Source organism: Astatotilapia calliptera, chromosome 12, assembly GCF_964374335.1.
Source record: "Astatotilapia calliptera chromosome 12, fAstCal68.1, whole genome shotgun sequence".
In the NCBI taxonomy this organism is placed as follows: domain Eukaryota; kingdom Metazoa; phylum Chordata; class Actinopteri; order Cichliformes; family Cichlidae; genus Astatotilapia; species Astatotilapia calliptera.
The window spans coordinates 15,017,282-15,035,392 of record NC_137433.1 but is presented as its reverse complement, the minus strand read 5'-3'; the positions used below and the strand labels follow the sequence as shown (position 1 = coordinate 15,035,392).

Here is an 18,111-nt window from a genome sequence, read left to right as displayed (position 1 = left end):
TCGTCACTCATCCAAGTGACAGAAAAGGTTTCCTCAACTCTATAAACAGCGGGTTTGCATAATGACTGGAACTAACACCACTGAAGAAAAATGGGCTGTGAGGTCAGTTTCCTTGTCATTAAAATGCAAATTGTCATGACCATTGATCAATATATGATATATGTAACATTACCAATAAGTTTGACGTGTCACATGGCCCTCTTCCTATAGAGATTGAAAATGTGACGTCATTCAGGGGCATAACCGCAAAGGATTCTGGGAATGGGTGGCAAGCGGTACTAGAGCACTGCAGGCTTTCACATGAAAACAGTCACACAGCAATAAAAAGAAACACAAAAAATTGCAAGAAGCTGTTGTATTATTAACTGCAATAGCCGGTCGCATGACAGCCACGGGAAGCAGACGGGTAAAGAGATCAGTTGTTATCGGATTACGTCATGGAAGAGAAATTGTTTAAGCCACGTTTCTGAAGTAACAAAGAACCGACAGATGGCCTGGATTGCAGCAATTCGAAGACCAAATATAACGTTTCAGAACACTCCAGCTCACATGCAGTGTTGGGAAGGTTACTTTTAAAATGTATTCCATTACAGAATACAGAATACATGCCCCAAAATGTATTCTGTAACGTATTCCGTTACGTTACTCAATGACAGTAACGTATTCTGAATACTTTGGATTACTTAATATATTATCATGCTTTTTACAACAACGTGAATGTACTATTGCTGTGTGATTTATTACTATTACTGAAGGTCCGCGACTCCGAACTGTAGTAAAGGGACCTCTGACTAATACGGCGGGGTCCCTGTCGGCTCGTGGCCGAAAAATAGCTTTACTTTGTTGTGTGGGTCAACTTTTCTTGCGAGAGACAGAGAGAGGCGTTGAAAGGCTGCTCCAACGGAACTTATTGTTTTCGGAGGAAAACACGAACACGGTGTACAGTCGAGTCTTAATAGCTTACTTACAACTGGGCTCGTCAGGCACTCTTCTTGGCTGAAGTGGTTATTATTATATTTACATGCTTCCAGCTCCCGTTTTTCCTTGATGACAACTCGTACCTTTCCACTCCCCTTTTTCTCCCTCCTCGCGCTCACAGACCCATAACGTGTATGGCAGTCCATTCTCCCTGCAACACGGACTACACTGCCCATGATGCTACATTCTTTAGAGCTATGCTTGTAGCATTCTGCCTGTTAGCTTAGCACAACAACAACGAAAAGGCGCTCTCTCACCCAGGAAACACACAGTCGCAGAGAGAGAGAGAGCGTCGCCCTGTAACCATGGCAACCGTAACGCTGCCGCCTGGAACAACAGCTGTCAAACAAAACCCAAACAGTCCTGACCCGCGACGAAATGAAACAGGAAAGTACCGCAGTGTAATCCATTTATTTCAACAAAGTAACTGTATTCTGAATACCACCTTTTTAAACGGTAACTGTAACGGAATACAGTTACTCATATTTTGTATTTTAAATACGTAACGGCGGTACATGTATTCCGTTACTCCCCAACACTGCTCACATGTTAGTCTGCTCCAAACATTTCCACAAAGGTAAGTTTTCTGTTGTAGTTATTACGTAATTTATCGTAACATAATTGCTGATGTAGGTTACAAATAAGTCTTATATTGATTTGAATTGAATTCGTCGCGCTATGCTGCTTTGTTCACTGTGGCTTTGCGGGCTAATGTTTGCCAATTTTTTGATGTGTTTTATAGAAAAACCAGCCTACAAAATGCTGGAATGCGATCCAGACTGGGCGCCCTCTATCAACCTGGGTCATACCAAGTTTAAAGCTGCTACCACAGCGATTGGTTAAGAGAGAGAGAGCGATATCAAAACAGCCACGAAAAGCGAAAAGTCACGCATATATGTTCCCAAGTGTTGTATTGAAACAAGTGATGAATAACTGTTTTTGAATATGTTTTTTTTTTCATTGTTGATTTGTTTTTCACCAAAGCTGCTAACAAAGCATGATGGAATACAATTTTGCCTCTTTCTTGTAAGATTCTATAATAGAGTGAAACAATAATGGTAAAAATGGTAAATGGCCTGTATTTATATAGCGCTTTACTAGTCCCTAAGGACCCCAAAGCACTTTACATATCCAGTCATCCACCCATTCACACACACATTCACACACATTCACATAATGCCATTTATAAATACAGAAACATTGAATTAATTACAAAACACTCTTTTTTTCTATTAGATCTGAAAATGTTGTGTAATACTACAACCTGAAACAACAAATAGATTGCGTTGGCCTGTACAGGAGATGAAGAAAAAAAATGTAACAACAGCGGTGAAATGGAATAGTCCAAATCAAGTAAACTGGACCTGGGCTTGTTGCAGGGATCTGAAGTTATTAAACATTTTGTGAGTGTAGGGACTCACACTTCACTCAGGATCATATAATAATAAATATGTGCGTGATGAAAGTTGGGCAGCACGCTATCGTCCTTACTCCACTCTGTATGCTCGTATGGGTCTGACCCTTTCACTCCTTTGATTTTTTTCCTCGTACTTTTTTTTTTTTTTCCTTTTCGTCAAGTCTGTCTTTGTACGGACCTGCCGTGTTCTCCGTTGTTTTGTACATAACTGTTTTTGGGGCAAATAAAATGAAAGTAGGGATTAAAACCGCAGAATTAATGATTACCGGTGCTGGAAATGCTAGTGTTTGATGCAGTGTCTTGATGTTGTTGCCACATGTACCCACAATGCAATGCGCGAAAGTCACGTGGTCTGTCAATCTCTATTGAAAAAACAAAAGTTGTATCCAAGATGGCCGACTTCTAATTGGCCACCATGGTCACCACCCATCTTGAGGAGTTTGCCCCCTCACATAAACTAATGTGCCACAAACAGGACTTTAATATCACAAACCATTCCCATGTTATTACAGTGTATCCATATACATGGCCCACCTGTAGTATATACACAAGGCTGTATGTAAGCGTGAACAGTGAAAAATGTGGTTGTCGCACAGTGAAATAGTCCTTGGAAACATTGCATAGTTAAAGAATATTGCACAGTTAAGTTTGTATTTTTCACAGTGGTTTATCCCCTGAGTATATTCATTAATGTAACAGCCCTGTTAAAAGAGAGTTTTTCCTCCCTACTGTCGCTAAGTGTCCTCTGATTGTTAGAGTCTTTATTTTGCACTGTAAACCAACTTGAGACAACTATTGTTGTGACTTGGCGCTGTATAAATAAAACTGAACTGAACTCAAGTAAATCGCCACTGAGTAAAAAACATTTCACACGATATTGAGCTTAATCCATCAGAGTGAAGGCGCACATATTGAAGAAGCTTTAGGAGGGGGGTTAGTCTCAGAAGGTTTACAAATGTGCATGATATGATATATCATGACATAATAAAATCTGATCACTTTGACTTACAAAAGTTGGAGGATGCGTCTTGGGACTTTCTCCGGAAACCTGACTGTAGGAAGTGTCAGACATGGCGTGCCCCTTCCTTGAAGAGCCAGTAGATGTTGAAGCCCAAATTCTCCGCAGAGCTCTCCGCCGGGAGAGAGTGATTAGAGCGCGTTCGGACATTTTATCATTTCCTGATGATTTTCTGTGTGAATGTTACCGTTTTTCAGCACAATTTATAATTTATTTGAATAACATCCTCAGGCCTAATATTGCTCATGTGACACATCGCGGACATCCTCTCAGTTCTGTACATATTATTTGTATTGCACTTCGGTTTTTTGCAAACGGGAGCTTTCTGTATAATATTGGTGACGCTGAGCACGTTTCCAAGGCTACCGTCTGTCGGGCAGTCAGGAATGTTACAGTTGCACTGAAACGTCTCGTGTACTCGTTTGTGGTGTTCCCCGGTCATAGACCCACAAGATTTATCAAAGAGGGATTCCACAAAATTGCAGGTATCAGGATGAACGAAACTTAATCCATGATGTGGTGATATTTGAACTACTACTTAAATTTTACATTTATTCTCACGGTTCCCAGGCGTGATTGGCTGTATAGATGGCACTCACATTCCAATCATTGCTCCTTCAGTAAATGAAGGAGACTATGTGAACAGGAAGTCTTTCCACAGCATTAATGTACAGGTACATAGTTCCCTGTAGCATTTCAAACTAACAAATTATTTCATTATAGTAACGGATGCTAATTTGTGTTCTCTGCACTGTGAAGATCATATGTGATGCTGCCAACATTATCACAAATGTGGAAGCCAACTGCTCAGCCTCTGTGAGTGGTGGTGGTGGAGGACCCCCACCTGTTTTTCGGGCCTCCGCTTTTTTTTTCTGTTGGCTATAACGGGTCACATTTGAGCATACAGAGTAAGCAAATATGTACTTGTAATGTGCTCAGATAATTTCAATAAGTGCTTACAGAGGGGAAATTAATGTAGCCTCTAACTGCAATTGATTTACATAGGACAAACAGACCAAGCACTATGGCTCATAATACAATTACACCTTACCTGTTTGGACTATATTTTTATATTTCATTTTTACTTGCTGCCAGGAACGTTTGGGGCCTGTTGGGTTGCACCTGCGCTCACATCACATCACGAAATAAAATGTATAAAATAAAATATACTTCCGGTAGACGGCATGTCGAAATAGTCGCTCTTCGCAGGGCTTCTACTTTTATCACAACTACTTGATAATTTCTCACTACCCGCAACAAAGTGTGGAGTTGTATTGGTGGTATTGTGTGTCTGGTGTCATAATCTGCCAAGATGACCAGTAGAAACACCAGGAACCAGGAGCAAAAAAGAGATGAGCTCGCTGCGGCTAATGAAGCCATCATGGCTATGCTAAAGACCACGCTGGACGAGCACAAAGCCTCGCTTTCGGCAGAATTCAAGACATCCGTTCAGCAACTTGAAAACAAGCTGGACAGCATCCAAACGACTCTCAACAACCATGACCAACGGATTACAGCCTTGGAAACTATGGCCACAACTACGAGCGCGGAGCTCCAGAACGTGGTGGCTAAGTTGGCGGTGGTGGCGGAGGATAACGAGAAGCTGAGAGCTAGGCTAATCGACGTTGAAAGCAGGAGCCGCCGCAACAATATTCGCCTCTTGGGGGTCCCTGAAAACATTGAATGGCCCAGGCCGACTGTGTTCTTTTCTCAGGTGCTTGTGGACATATTTGGAGTGGACGTTTTGAAAACGGCCCCGGAGTTGGATCGAGCCCACCGGGCACTGGTGGCAAGACCAGGCCCCAACGCGAAACCCCGAGCGGTTGTTGTCTGTTTCCATAGCTACCAGACCCGTGAGCTCGTTGTGCGCAAAGCTCGGGAAATGCGGGGTAAACTGAAATATAAGGACACCCCCATCCATATTGTCGAGGACTATTGCCCTGAGGTGCTGGAACAACGGTCCGCTTACCGCGGAGTTATGAAGGAGTTGTACGATCTTGGACTCAAGCCTCAGCTTCGCTACCCGGCCAAACTGTTCGTTATGACTGACGAAGGGAACCGGAAGCGACTGGCGTCACCAGGCGACGCTCGGAGCTATATCGCCTTACACCGTCCCCTGAGTTCTAACATTCTGGAAACCTGATCTGAGGGTCATGGTTGGATCCTGCCACTTCCATAGAAGGGCTCATGACATTTTAGTTTGATGTTTGGTACCTAGAGGACAGCATGGTTTGAGTAATTCTAACCTCATTGTTTTTTCTGTTTTTCTCTTATTTTCCTTTATAATACCCCTGTTTATATTTTGTTCTAATATCACTGTTGGCACGCTAGTCTGCTACGTATACATATATGTATATACTGTTTTACTTTATATAAACACACATTTTTTCATTATTATTGCCTCTCCTACAGTTTGATTCCTGCCATATACAAATGGGGGACAACAATACCCCAGCCTGCCTTTTTTGTGCTTTTCTTCTGTCCGTTTTTGTATAGTAAGGTACATCCTAGTTCCTCAATTTTTTCTAGCAGAATATTGACAAGGCATATTTTCATAGTGAGACCTTGCCGCCACAGGGAAGCAGGCCATTTGATAAGAGTTGTGATGGCGAAGTCTTCACATGGGAATGTTTACACCCTGCTGTGCAATGGACACTTGCAAGTTTTGTTTTCGGGGGTATCCAGGTCCAATTTATGTTGTTCGATCTGCATGTATGTATTGCCTTGTTTTATGTTTTTTTCTGTTGTTGTTGTTGTTGTGTCTTATTTATTTTATTTTATTTTATTTACTTATTTTTCTTTCTGTTTTTTTTTTTGTTTTGTTTTGTTTTGTTTTTTTTTGTTTTTTTTTTGTTTTTTGTTTTTTGTTTTTTCCCCTGTTCTCTTCACAGTCCACTACCTCAAATACAGACACCAGCTTTCCCCTGGCCACGGTCAACTTGTCAAACCAAAGACCTGTCTGAATATAGTAAGGTATGTCGAGCACAATCAATGGTCTTAGAATTGTCTCCTGGAATGTGAGAGGGGTGGGGAATGCAACCAAAGTTAACAAAGTTATGGCGCATTTACAGCAGCTTAAAGGAGATGTGTTTTTTCTTCAAGAGACACATCTCTGCAACAGAGAAGTGAGGCGACTCAAGAGAAACTGGATCGGCAATATATATCATTCCAAATTTAACGCCAAGGCCAGAGGGACAGCCATACTTATTCGTAATAATATTCTGTTTGAGCAACATAAAGTTATTGCTGATCCAGATGGCCGTTTCACATTTGTGTCAGGAAACTTGCAGGGCTCACTTGTGATACTGGCTAGCGTGTACGGGCCAAACTGGGATGACGACTCTTTTATAGCTAAACTTTTCTCTTCACTTCCAAATCTGGAAAACTATCATCTTATTATTGGAGGTGATTTTAACTTGGTTCAGGACACTCTGCTGGATAGATCGTCAACTAAGGCCTGCTCCCTGAATAAATCTGCTAAAACCCTAGAATTTTTCAAAACTCAGCTGGGGATTGTGGATCCATGGCGACATGCGAATCCCACTACTAAGGCATTTTCCTTTTTCTCTCATCCCCACCGTACATATACACGTATAGACTTTTTTCTTGTTGATATTAGGTTTCTCTGTAAAATTACCCATTGTCAGTATCATGCTATCGCCATTTCAGATCATTCACCAGTTTCTTTTGATGTGGTATTAGCGACCCCGTCTCGACCCATTAAACATTGGAGATTTAACTCTAGCCTGTTGATAAGGGATGACTACACACATTTTTTGAGATCACAGTTCTCACTTTTCCTTGAGCTGAACGATTCTACTGAAGTGTCAAGAGGTGTATTATGGGAAACGTCGAAAGCCTACATGAGAGGCCAGCTTATAGGATTTGTGTCAAATTTAAAGAAGAAAGAGTTAACTTACACGTCCAGTTTATTGAATAAGATCAAAGATCTAGATGGCAGATATGCATCAAACCCAGATCCTAACCTTTATACAGAACGTGTGAAAGTTCAAGCCAGTCTCAATTTAACCACCACCGCAACAGCTATGGTTCAATTAATTAAGACTAAGCAACGCTTTTTTGAATCTGGCGACAAGGCAGGGAAACTTCTGGCTTATCAAGCCCGTGCCGAAGCAACCTCTAAGCTAATCCCAAAGGTCAAGTCTGCTGCTGGTGACATAATATCGGACCCAGAGGGAATTAATGAAGTATTTGTAAGTTTCTATTCCAATCTGTACACCTCAAGTTCTCCCCCTCTATCAGAAGAAACTCTCCAAAATATACATTTTCCAAGAATAGATAGAGATCTGACGAAAGGATTAGGGGGACCTATCACTGTAGTAGAGGTACAAGACGCCATTAAATCCTTAAACACAGGTAAATCGCCGGGCCCTGACGGTTACTCTGCAGAATACTATAAAGTCAATTCTGATCTTATGGCACCGTTGTTGAAAGATATGTATAATGAAGCCTTTTCAAAATGTCAATTACCCAAGACTTTGTCCGAAGCTACTATTTGTTTAATTTTGAAAAAGGATAAGGATCCTTTGTTGTGCAGTAGTTACAGACCAATTTCTCTTTTAAATATTGATTTTAAAATACTATCTAAAATCCTCGCACTTAGGCTACAACGTGCTCTGTCACAAATTATCGCCTTTGACCAGACGGGGTTTATGGCCGGCAGGCACTCATATGACAATTCAAGACGCCTCTTGAATATTATCCATACATCGTGCAACTCAATTCCAGAGGTTGTGGTATCTCTTGACGCGGAGAAAGCTTTCGACCGCGTCGAGTGGAGCTTCCTCTATAAGGTGATGGATAGGTTTGGCTTGGGGGCTGACTTTATTCTCTGGGTTAAGCTACTATATTCCTCGCCATCCGCCTGTATTCGTACTAACAACAACTTGTCTTTGCCTTTTCCACTTGAGAGGGGCACTAGGCAAGGGTGCCCTCTCTCACCCCTCCTATTCGCCATTGCTATCGAGCCTCTTGCAATATGGCTGCGTTCAGAGGATAGATTTAAAGGCATTACAAGGTTCGGTGTGACTCACAAACTCTCCCTTTATGCAGATGACTTGCTCCTGTACATTTCTGACCCTCTAAACTCATTCCCGGTGCTTTTTGACATACTGGACCAATATGGTACACTGTCAGGATATAAGGTCAATTATCAAAAAAGTGAGTTGCAACCCCTTAATTCCCTGGCCAGAGCTCTTCCCCACTCAATAGTGCCTTTCAAGTGGACAGAAACCGGATTTAGATATTTGGGGGTTTTTATTTCCTCTTCTATACATAAAATGATGAGGGAGAATTTTCTATCCCTACTAGAAAATGTTGGGAAAGATTGTGACCGTTGGACTTCTCTACCATTGTCAGTAGCAGGGAGACTTAACCTGATAAGGATGAGTGTCCTCCCAAAATTCTTGTATCTTTTTCAACATGTCCCGATTTTTCTTACCAAGGCATTTTTTGACAAGTTAGAAAAGATTCTGTTACATTTCATATGGGGAGGGAAACAAGCTAGAATTTGCAAGTCTATTCTTCAGTCCTCTAAAAGTGATGGTGGTCTTGGTTTGCCCAATTTTAGACACTACTATTGGGCAGCTAACATACAAAAACTTTTACAATGGGTTCATAACGACCCCCCTGTAACAGCCTGGGTACAAATGGAAACTGCATCTAGCTGTTACTCATTATCATCGATACTCAGCTCACCACTCCCTTTTTCTCCAACCCTTGTTGGGGATAATCTAATAGCTAAGGAAACAGTAACTATTTGGCGACAGTTCAGAAAATACTTCGGGCTACTTGGACCGTCTTTGCTAACACCTTTATCAAAAAATTTTAATTTTGCACCTTCAAACACTGATGCGGCCTTTAGTAGTTGGAAAGATAACGGACTTAGGACTGTTAAGGACTTGTATAGTCAGGACACCTTTCTATCTTTTGCTGACCTATCGTCCAAATACGACCTGCCTAACTCCAACTTTTTTCGCTATCTTCAGGCTAGAAATTTTGTAAAAACGCAGTTTCCTCACTTTCCCAATCGGCCTCCAGAAACAAATCTGGATATCATCCTGCAGACGAACCCTCATCAAAACAGACTGATATCAGCCTTGTATAAAATACTAGATGCTTTGGTCCCCAAATCCATTTCTCATATTAAGTTGAGATGGGAGGAGGAGCTTCAGACAACCCTGCCAGAACAGCAGTGGGATCGTGCTTTGAAATTGATTCACTCGTCTTCAATTTGTGCTCGTCATGCTTTGATTCAGTGTAAGGTGGTCTATAAAGTACACTATACAAACGCAAAATTATCTAAAATCTATCCAACCATCAGTGATGCCTGTAGCAGATGTGGACTATCGCCTGCCAACCATGTCCACATGTTTTGGTCATGTTCGAAACTAAGTGCATTTTGGAGGAATATATTCGACACACTTAGCCAAGCATATGGCCAGACTGTCCTTCCTAACCCACTCTCTGCAATTTTTGGCATTCCTCCTGACTTGAACTTATCTGGTCCCCTCAAACAGGCCCTAGCCTTTACCACTTTACTGGCCCGGAGGCTTATTCTGTTGAAGTGGAAGCTTCCCCACCCCCCAACTCATGACCATTGGGTGAGAGATGTACTCTTTAACTTAAAGCTGGAAAAACTTAGATTCTCTCTAAAAGGTTCTATTAGGGAATTTAATAAAATCTGGAAATCATTTCTCTTGCTGGTCGACACTATTACTTTACTTCCTGAGTCTGCAGTGAACTGAGCGAAGCTACATTATAATGTTTTTGTTTTTTTTTGTTTTTTTTTTTATACCTTATCTATTTGTTTTTCCTTTTGTTTTGCTTGGTCCTTTCTCTGTTATTTGTTTTTTCTGTTTTTGTTTTGTTTGTTTTTGTTTGTCTGTTTGGTTACGGGGCGGGGGGAGGGGGGAGGAGTTGTGGTTGTTGTTGTTTTTTGGGGGGTTATGCTTGTTATGTATATGGGTCCTGAGGTGTTGGTTTTTTTTTTTTTTTTTTTTGTTTTTTGTTTTTTGTTTTTTTTCTCTTTTTCTTTCTAAATTTATTTTTTGGGTTTTTGTGTGTGTGTGTGTGTGTGTGTGGGTGTGTGTGTGTGTGTGTGTGTGGGCAGAAACTGGTTTTCTGCAGTGTTTTGTCTATTGTAGACCTGGTAGGGGGAGAATTTGGGTTGGGGGGTTAGAGGGTATAATGGACATACCACTGTTCTGAAATTAAGATGGACTTAACTGTTGCTAACTTTGTATGTCATTGTTGAAATTAATAAAACAAAGTTGAAATAAATAAAATAAAATATAATAAAATAACGTGTTAAATGGGTGGAAATCCCTAGATCAATGTTTAAATTAACACTCACGCATTGACTCTGTCGGCTATGTTTTGCCATGCATGCTCCCTTTCTTTTGCAGCTGAGGCTGCGTTACTTTTTTTCCGCGGAATTTGGATGTTATCGGCATATGCTGCCATCAGAATTTCGGCCTCAAGCGCTGTAAAATACATTGACCGCGCCTTCTTTCCCTCCGTCTCCATGGTGACTCGCTTAATCTGTGCTTTACTAATCAGGGCTTTATGTATCCTCGTGCGCGCGCTTAACTTGGGGTTAAAGCAACTCCGCGTTGACTGAACTAATTGTTATCAGCCTTTCTGAAACCGAATATTCCGAGTTGGACAGTTTGGGGTTACTCAACCCTGAGTATCGTTTTTCACTCTGAGTTTTCTAAACCGGCTTCCTGAAATAGGGCCCTGCAATCACGCCTCGCCGGCATAACAAGTCTGCACTGAATCCTGGTTATTGCTGTTGTTGGTACGTGTGGCTGTGAGCTGCAAAGCTGCAGCCAGAGTGTAAACAGCAACTGATACTGACTGTATATGTAAGCGTGTAAAAACTGCAGATAGTAAGATTAACAGCAACAGTTTGTTTTTTGTTTTTTTGGAGAAATTTCTTGTGAACAATATTGTGGCGCAGTGTGACATCAAAAACGACGCACACCTTTCACGTTCGTGACTAAATCTCTGTTTTCCTCGTCCACACGTAAGCGCAAAAACTGAGTCTTCGAAACAAAATATCCACCCTAGCAGGGGTGGACATTCAATTCAAAAGATTTGAGTGATCAAAAATGTGTGGACGAAAGGCCCAAACGCATTGAAAAGTCTGCGTTTTCAAAAGTACCTGTGGACGTAGCCTCAGGATGAAATAATACTGTTGAAAAATGCTGAAAAGCATGAAGTTGTCATGGGGTCTACTGTGGGTTATTTATATTATGTATAGAAAGGCAGATCTGAAATATGCAGAATACAAGAAAGAATAGAGAAAGGAGAAAAATAGGAAAATACAAGAAAAACCCAACTAATTAAATCCCTCTCAAAAAATATAAGGACCATTTTCAGTCCTCTTTTAATTTATTCTCTTGACCTGTTCATTTGTTTCCCAGAAGGTTGACATGACAATATGGAAAAATACTTTGCCTTGTTCCCGAAAACTGTGATTTGTTTGTGTAATGGGAACCAACAACACGTCAGTTTGTCTTATGCAAAAAAGATGTTTGTCTAGCTTCTCCTATTAACCTTGGATTTCTTTAAGCATATGAATGGTTTCCAAGTATTGTTAACTTTGGGTAAACTGAAAAAAAACCTAAAACAGCTATATTACCAATATGTCCTCCTTGTGACATGTGTGTGTGTAGCTGAAGGTTAAAATAAAAGATACATTCCTATTGAGTCAGTTGATGAAACAGATTAATTTTATACTTTTATTCAGGTTCTTTCAAATTTTTTGCTCAATGAAATTCAGATGATCAATAATCACAAATTTTCAACCTCCACATCTGAAGTGACTGTTTCATTCAACTTGTGTTGTACTACAGCATGGATAAAAGGGCCGCCCTGACATGTAAATATGCTTTGACATGCAAAGCTCACATCTCCAGCAAATATCTTATAAAACCTCTTTGGATCCTCATTTCTCTGCTGAACCCTTTAGAGAAATTCAACAATGGATCAGATCTTCACCTGCATCCTATTCCTGATGGGATTGTTTGGAACTTTTACAAAGTACATTCACGTTAATGACAAAATGAATTGGCTTAAAGCTCAGACTTACTGTCGGCAGCACTACACAGACCTGGCCCCTGTCAGTAACGACAAGGATGCCAACAAACTTCAGCAGCGCTCCAGCAATGTCAATGACTTTATCTGGATAGGACTCGTGAGAAATAGCTCAAACAGAATGCAATGGCTGTGGTCAGGAGGTGGAGTGGCATCCACGTGTTTCTGGAAACCAGGTGAACCTAATGACTTTAACGGGAATGAAGATGGTGGCTGTGTGTGGAATAAAATGTGGAATGATGAAAATCTACAGCATCAAAAAACCTTCTTCTGTTACGGTGCCATTGTGGTGAAGGAGAAAAAGACTTGGGAGGAAGCTCTGGAGTACTGCAGGGAGCACCATGATGACCTGGCCAGTGTGGCGTCTGAGACTGAGATGCTGCTGATCCAGAAAGAGTTGAGCAAACATAACACCACTGATCACATCTGGACTGGATTGCGCTTTCTGGCTGGGGACTGGCTGTGGGTGGATGGGCAGGAGATGGACTATGAGGCCTGGGGTGAAGAAGGAAAACCATCATGTCCACATGCTAAGATAAAGTGTGGAGCCTTACAGGTGACAGGAGGGAACAAGGCTGTTTGGGACGCTCATGACTGTGAGGAGAGACTACATTTTATTTGCTACTGAGCCTATTTACTGTGCAAAATTCATTTGCATTAATCATACATTTCTGTGATTGATAAAGTTTTGAATCAAAACAATTGTGTTATTTGTCACCTACATCTTCTTCATGTGTATTTCTTTCATTTCTATCTTGTGGGAATGGCAAAGTCAGCTTTCAATTATTTAACAAACATTGTGTTTCTTCATTTCTTGTTTCAGTGAGTAAAAAGTTTTAAAAATAAGAAAAGTTACTGAAAATAATCTCCAGATCCTGTTCATCATTCTAGCTTTTATAGCTTTTCTTGCACACAAAGAAAAACACTCATAATAGACAAGCTGTTAGGTTTTGTATTGTTGATTGTCATTTATGCTTAGAAATATCTACTTATATATGCTTAGAGTTTTATAATTAGCCTTAGATTGGTAGAGGTTTGATCCTTAATAGTCTGCAAACTTTGTGTGCACACCTACATCCTGGGAGCATGGGAAGAAGTCGTACCTTGTCTTATTGTTTTATGGTAGGATAAACGTGGCTATATCTGTTAGGCTAAGTGCCTTTTGAATGAACCTATGCATATTCATGTAACCACAATAAAAGGTGCTATGGGGAACCTGGCTGAGAGTCTGACGGAGGTCAAGTGGTGGAACGACACTTGGCTCCAGGCAGGTCTCCCTCATGCATGAGTAACACGAAGAACTTTGCCTACTTGGTGTTCAATGCTTTTGCTGTGTTTTTAAATTGTCTCGTTCCAGCGGTGGGCCTGTGTTAGACAGACCCAACACAAGCAGTCTCGTGTTACATTTTGAGAATGCCCCACTGTGATGGAATGGAATTATTCTGAAAGGTTTAAAAGCACATATGATGTGATCGATAAGTGTAAACTAAACTAACTAATAAATTTGCAAATTTAGTAACAAATGCATGCTCCAATCCATACACAAATACAGGCAATCTGAACAGAAGCAAAACTATTTAGAAATTTGTATATAAAAATCTGACTCAATAATCACAGTTCTATACACAAGTTCATAAATCAAATCATTTTAGCTATGCTTTCCTGTCTGGATAAATCTCTAAAGATACTGTTCACAATCTTTTCACTCACTTAAAAGCCATTAAATGCATAAATCGCCTGATATTCACAGATCACATTTTGAGACTCTTTTCACACTGAATTGTATCATAACTTTGTTTTTGTGAAATGAAAAAAATTATACATCAACTATGCACTATAAAAAACGTCTGAATTTGTCAGGTTTGTTTTATTTGTAACCAACAGCACATTTAAACAACATACAGTGGGGCAAAAAAGTATTTAGTCAGCCACCGATTGTGCAAGTTCCCCACCTAAAATGATGACAGAGGTCAGTAATTTGCACCAGAGGTACACTTCAACTGTGAGAGACAGAATGTGAAAAAAAAAAATCCATGAATCCACATGGTAGGATTTGTAAAGAATTTATTCGTAAATCAGGGTGGAAAATAAGTATTTGGTCAATAACAAAAATACAACTCAATACTTTGTAACATAACCTTTGTTGGCAATAACAGAGGTCAAACGTTTACTATAGGTCTTTACCAGGTTTGCACACACAGTAGCTGGTATTTTGGCCCATTCCTCCATGCAGATCTTCTCGAGAGCAGTGATGTTTTGGGGCTGTCGCCGAGCAACACGGACTTTCAACTCCCGCCACAGATTTTCTATGGGGTTGAGGTCTGGAGACTGGCTAGGCCACTCCAGGACTTTCAAATGCTTCTTACGGAGCCACTCCTTTGTTGCCCGGGCGGTGTGTTTTGGATCATTGTCATGTTGGAAGACCCAGCCTCGTTTCATCTTCAAAGTTCTCACTGATGGAAGGAGGTTTTGGCTCAAAATCTCACGATACATGGCCCCATTCATTCTGTCCTTAACACGGATCAGTCGTCCTGTCCCCTTGGCAGAAAAACAGCCCCATAGCATGATGTTTCCACCCCCATGCTTCACAGTAGGTATGGTGTTCTTGGGATGCAACTCAGTATTCTTCTTCCTCCAAACACGACGAGTTGAGTTTATACCAAAAAGTTCTACTTTGGTTTCATCTGACCACATGACATTCTCCCAATCCTCTGCTGTATCATCCATGTGCTCTCTGGCAAACTTCAGACGGGCCTGGACATGCACTGGCTTCAGCAGCGGAACACGTCTGGCACTGCGGGATTTGATTCCCTGCCGTTGTAGTGTGTTACTGATGGTGACCTTTGTTACTTTGGTCCCAGCTCTCTGCAGGTCATTCACCAGGTCCCCCCGTGTGGTTCTGGGATCTTTGCTCACCGTTCTCATGATGATTCCTGATGGGATTGTTTGGAACTTTTACAAAGTACATTCACGTTAATGACAAAATGAATTGGCTTAAAGCTCAGACTTACTGTCGGCAGCACTACACAGACCTGGCCCCTGTCAGTAATGAGAAGGATAATGACAAACTTCAGCAGCTCTCCAGCAATGTCAATGACTTTATCTGGATAGGACTGGTAAGAAATTCCTCAAACCGAAAAGAATGGCTGTGGTCAGGAGGTGGAGCACCAACCTGGTATTTGTGGGAACCAGGTCAGCCTGATGACTATCTTCTGGGTCGTGAAGACTATGGCTGTATGTGGGAAAGCAAGTGGTATGATGCAAGCCTATTATATAAAATAACCTTCTTCTGCTACAGTCCAGCAGTGGTGAAGCAGGAAAAGACTTGGGAGGAAGCTCTGGAGTACTGTAGGGAGCACCATGTTTTAAGCCTAATCTTGAAAGTAGAGATAGTGTCTGTCTCCCGAATCCAAACTGGAAGCTGGTTCCACAGAAGAGGGGCCTGAAAACTGAAGGCTCTCCCTCCAATTCTACTTTTAAATACTCTAGGAACAACAAGTAGGCCTGCAGAGCGAGAGCGAAGTGCTCTAATGGGGTGATATGATACTACAAGGTCATTAAGATAAGATGGGGCCTGATTATTTAAGACCTTGTATGTGAGGAGCAGGACTTTGAATTCAATTCTGGATTTAACAGGAAGCCAATGAAGGGAAGCCAAAACAGGAGAAATATGCTCTCTCTTTCTAGTCCCTGTCAGGACTCTTGCTGCAGCATTTTGGATTAGCTGAAGGCTTTTCAGGGAGTTTTTAGGACATCCTGATAATAATGAATTACAGTAGTCCAAGTAGCCCAAGTAATAAATGCATGAACTAGTTTTTCAGCATCACTCTGAGACAAAAATGTTCAAAAATGGACTCCAAGGTTCCTCCCAGTGGAGGCCAAGGTAGTGCCATCCAGAGTAAGAATCTGGTTAGCAGTTGTCACACATGGAAATCAAATGTGTGATAAGGATTCAAACACAAGTGTAACTTATGAATACATGTTCATACTTTTATTCCACAATCAGAGAGAAAGAAAAACAGAGAGAGTGCAGGACAGACAGACAGGTGACAGTCTCAGAACGAGGATTTAGTGTTTGTGTTATTACGAGTGCTAAACAAGAAGAGTTCCCAGATGGTACAGTGGACACATGTGCGACTCCTGTGATTACAGCATCTTTCTTTCAGTTTAACGAGTGAACCATTGTTACACCCCTGAAAACAGGGGGAAAAGAATCACGAGAGTGATTATGACTTGCGTCTCTCATGCAGTAGTTTATTGCAGTGAAAATGAGCAGAAACGTTTCACATTCTGTACTGCTAAATGTCACATGGTGGAAGAAAAACACTAAATAATAAACCGAAATACTAAAGTCCTTACTATACATATACTTGAGCAGGTTTCCTGACAAAATGGCTGACAATTGCGGCGTTTTTAGCTCCTGCAGTTATCTTAATGGCCATTACACAGTACAAAACTGAGGCTCAAAACCGCCACGTATATGTGCACAAAACTGTAATATAATGCTTCTAACGCTTACAACACAATGAAGGATTACCTCTTAAATATCTTAACAGTGTACACATTGGAGATATATCAACTTTTAAACACTTTTACCTGAAAACAGGGGGGAAAGAATCACGAGAGTGATTATGACTTGCGTCTCTCATGCAGTAGTTTATTGCAGTGAGGAGAACATGTGAAAGCCCCCTAGTGGAGAATAGAGACACTACTAATCGATCCCAGAAAAGGCTTACTAGCCGATCACTGATGTATAGATTGTAGTTCTCTTAAGTAACATGAAAGCCATTAATATAATATGAAAAATAATAAACTCTTAACCATTTTCTTACCATATTTACATTATTTTCGTCCTTATATCAACTGATATGAATTAGTATTAATTGAACAGTTTTATATGCAGTAGTCCTTCAACCTGTCACACCATCAGGTCGTTCAAACACACGTTAAAGTCCGTTTGGCTCGACACCACCGAACAGAGGCAGCAATATAACATAGCTAACATTAACAGTGCAGTGAATCCTGCTTGTGCCGTGATATTCAGGACTGCAAGCCGAGCGGCATCACTGACTTTCAGCTTGTTCTGTTTGTGGATATATGACTGACTTTAATTGTCCATAAAATCATCACATTCTCTGTAAGATTAAGGTCAAATATTGAACAGGGTATATTTTAAAGTAAAGGCTTTAAAACCAAGTTAACGCTGAAAGTACAAACATCGCTAATGTTACATAACTTTGCCGACATGTGGCCAACAGTAATATTTTAATGTTCTTCATTATTAAACATTTGCACATAAGTAAGTTACATAATATTCATACTTACTTTTAAAAGTTTACTCTTCGGCCGCTCCGCTTCCACCGTTTTTTTCTGCAAAATTATCCACACCCACCGCCGCGCTATGAAGTCTGGGATATGTTGGGCCATGAATTCTACACTGCCACATCCTTAAAATTCAAGGAAATGAAGGACGCATTTGAGGGCCGCATTTCGAGCAGCCTTCGTCGCGTTGCTGTGACGTAATCGGCCTTAAAATGCGGCCTTTAAGGCTGCAGACCCTGAATTGGGATACAGC

The 18,111-nt window shown here is 40.9% G+C and overlaps 1 long non-coding RNA gene across 1 annotated transcript in view; it reads right to left on the bottom strand.

Moving 5' to 3' along the window:
- Nucleotides 1–18,111, bottom strand: part of LOC113033019 (uncharacterized) — a 56,488-nt gene that overhangs the window by 14,167 nt on the left and 24,210 nt on the right. The gene's annotated exons all lie outside the window — the stretch shown is intronic.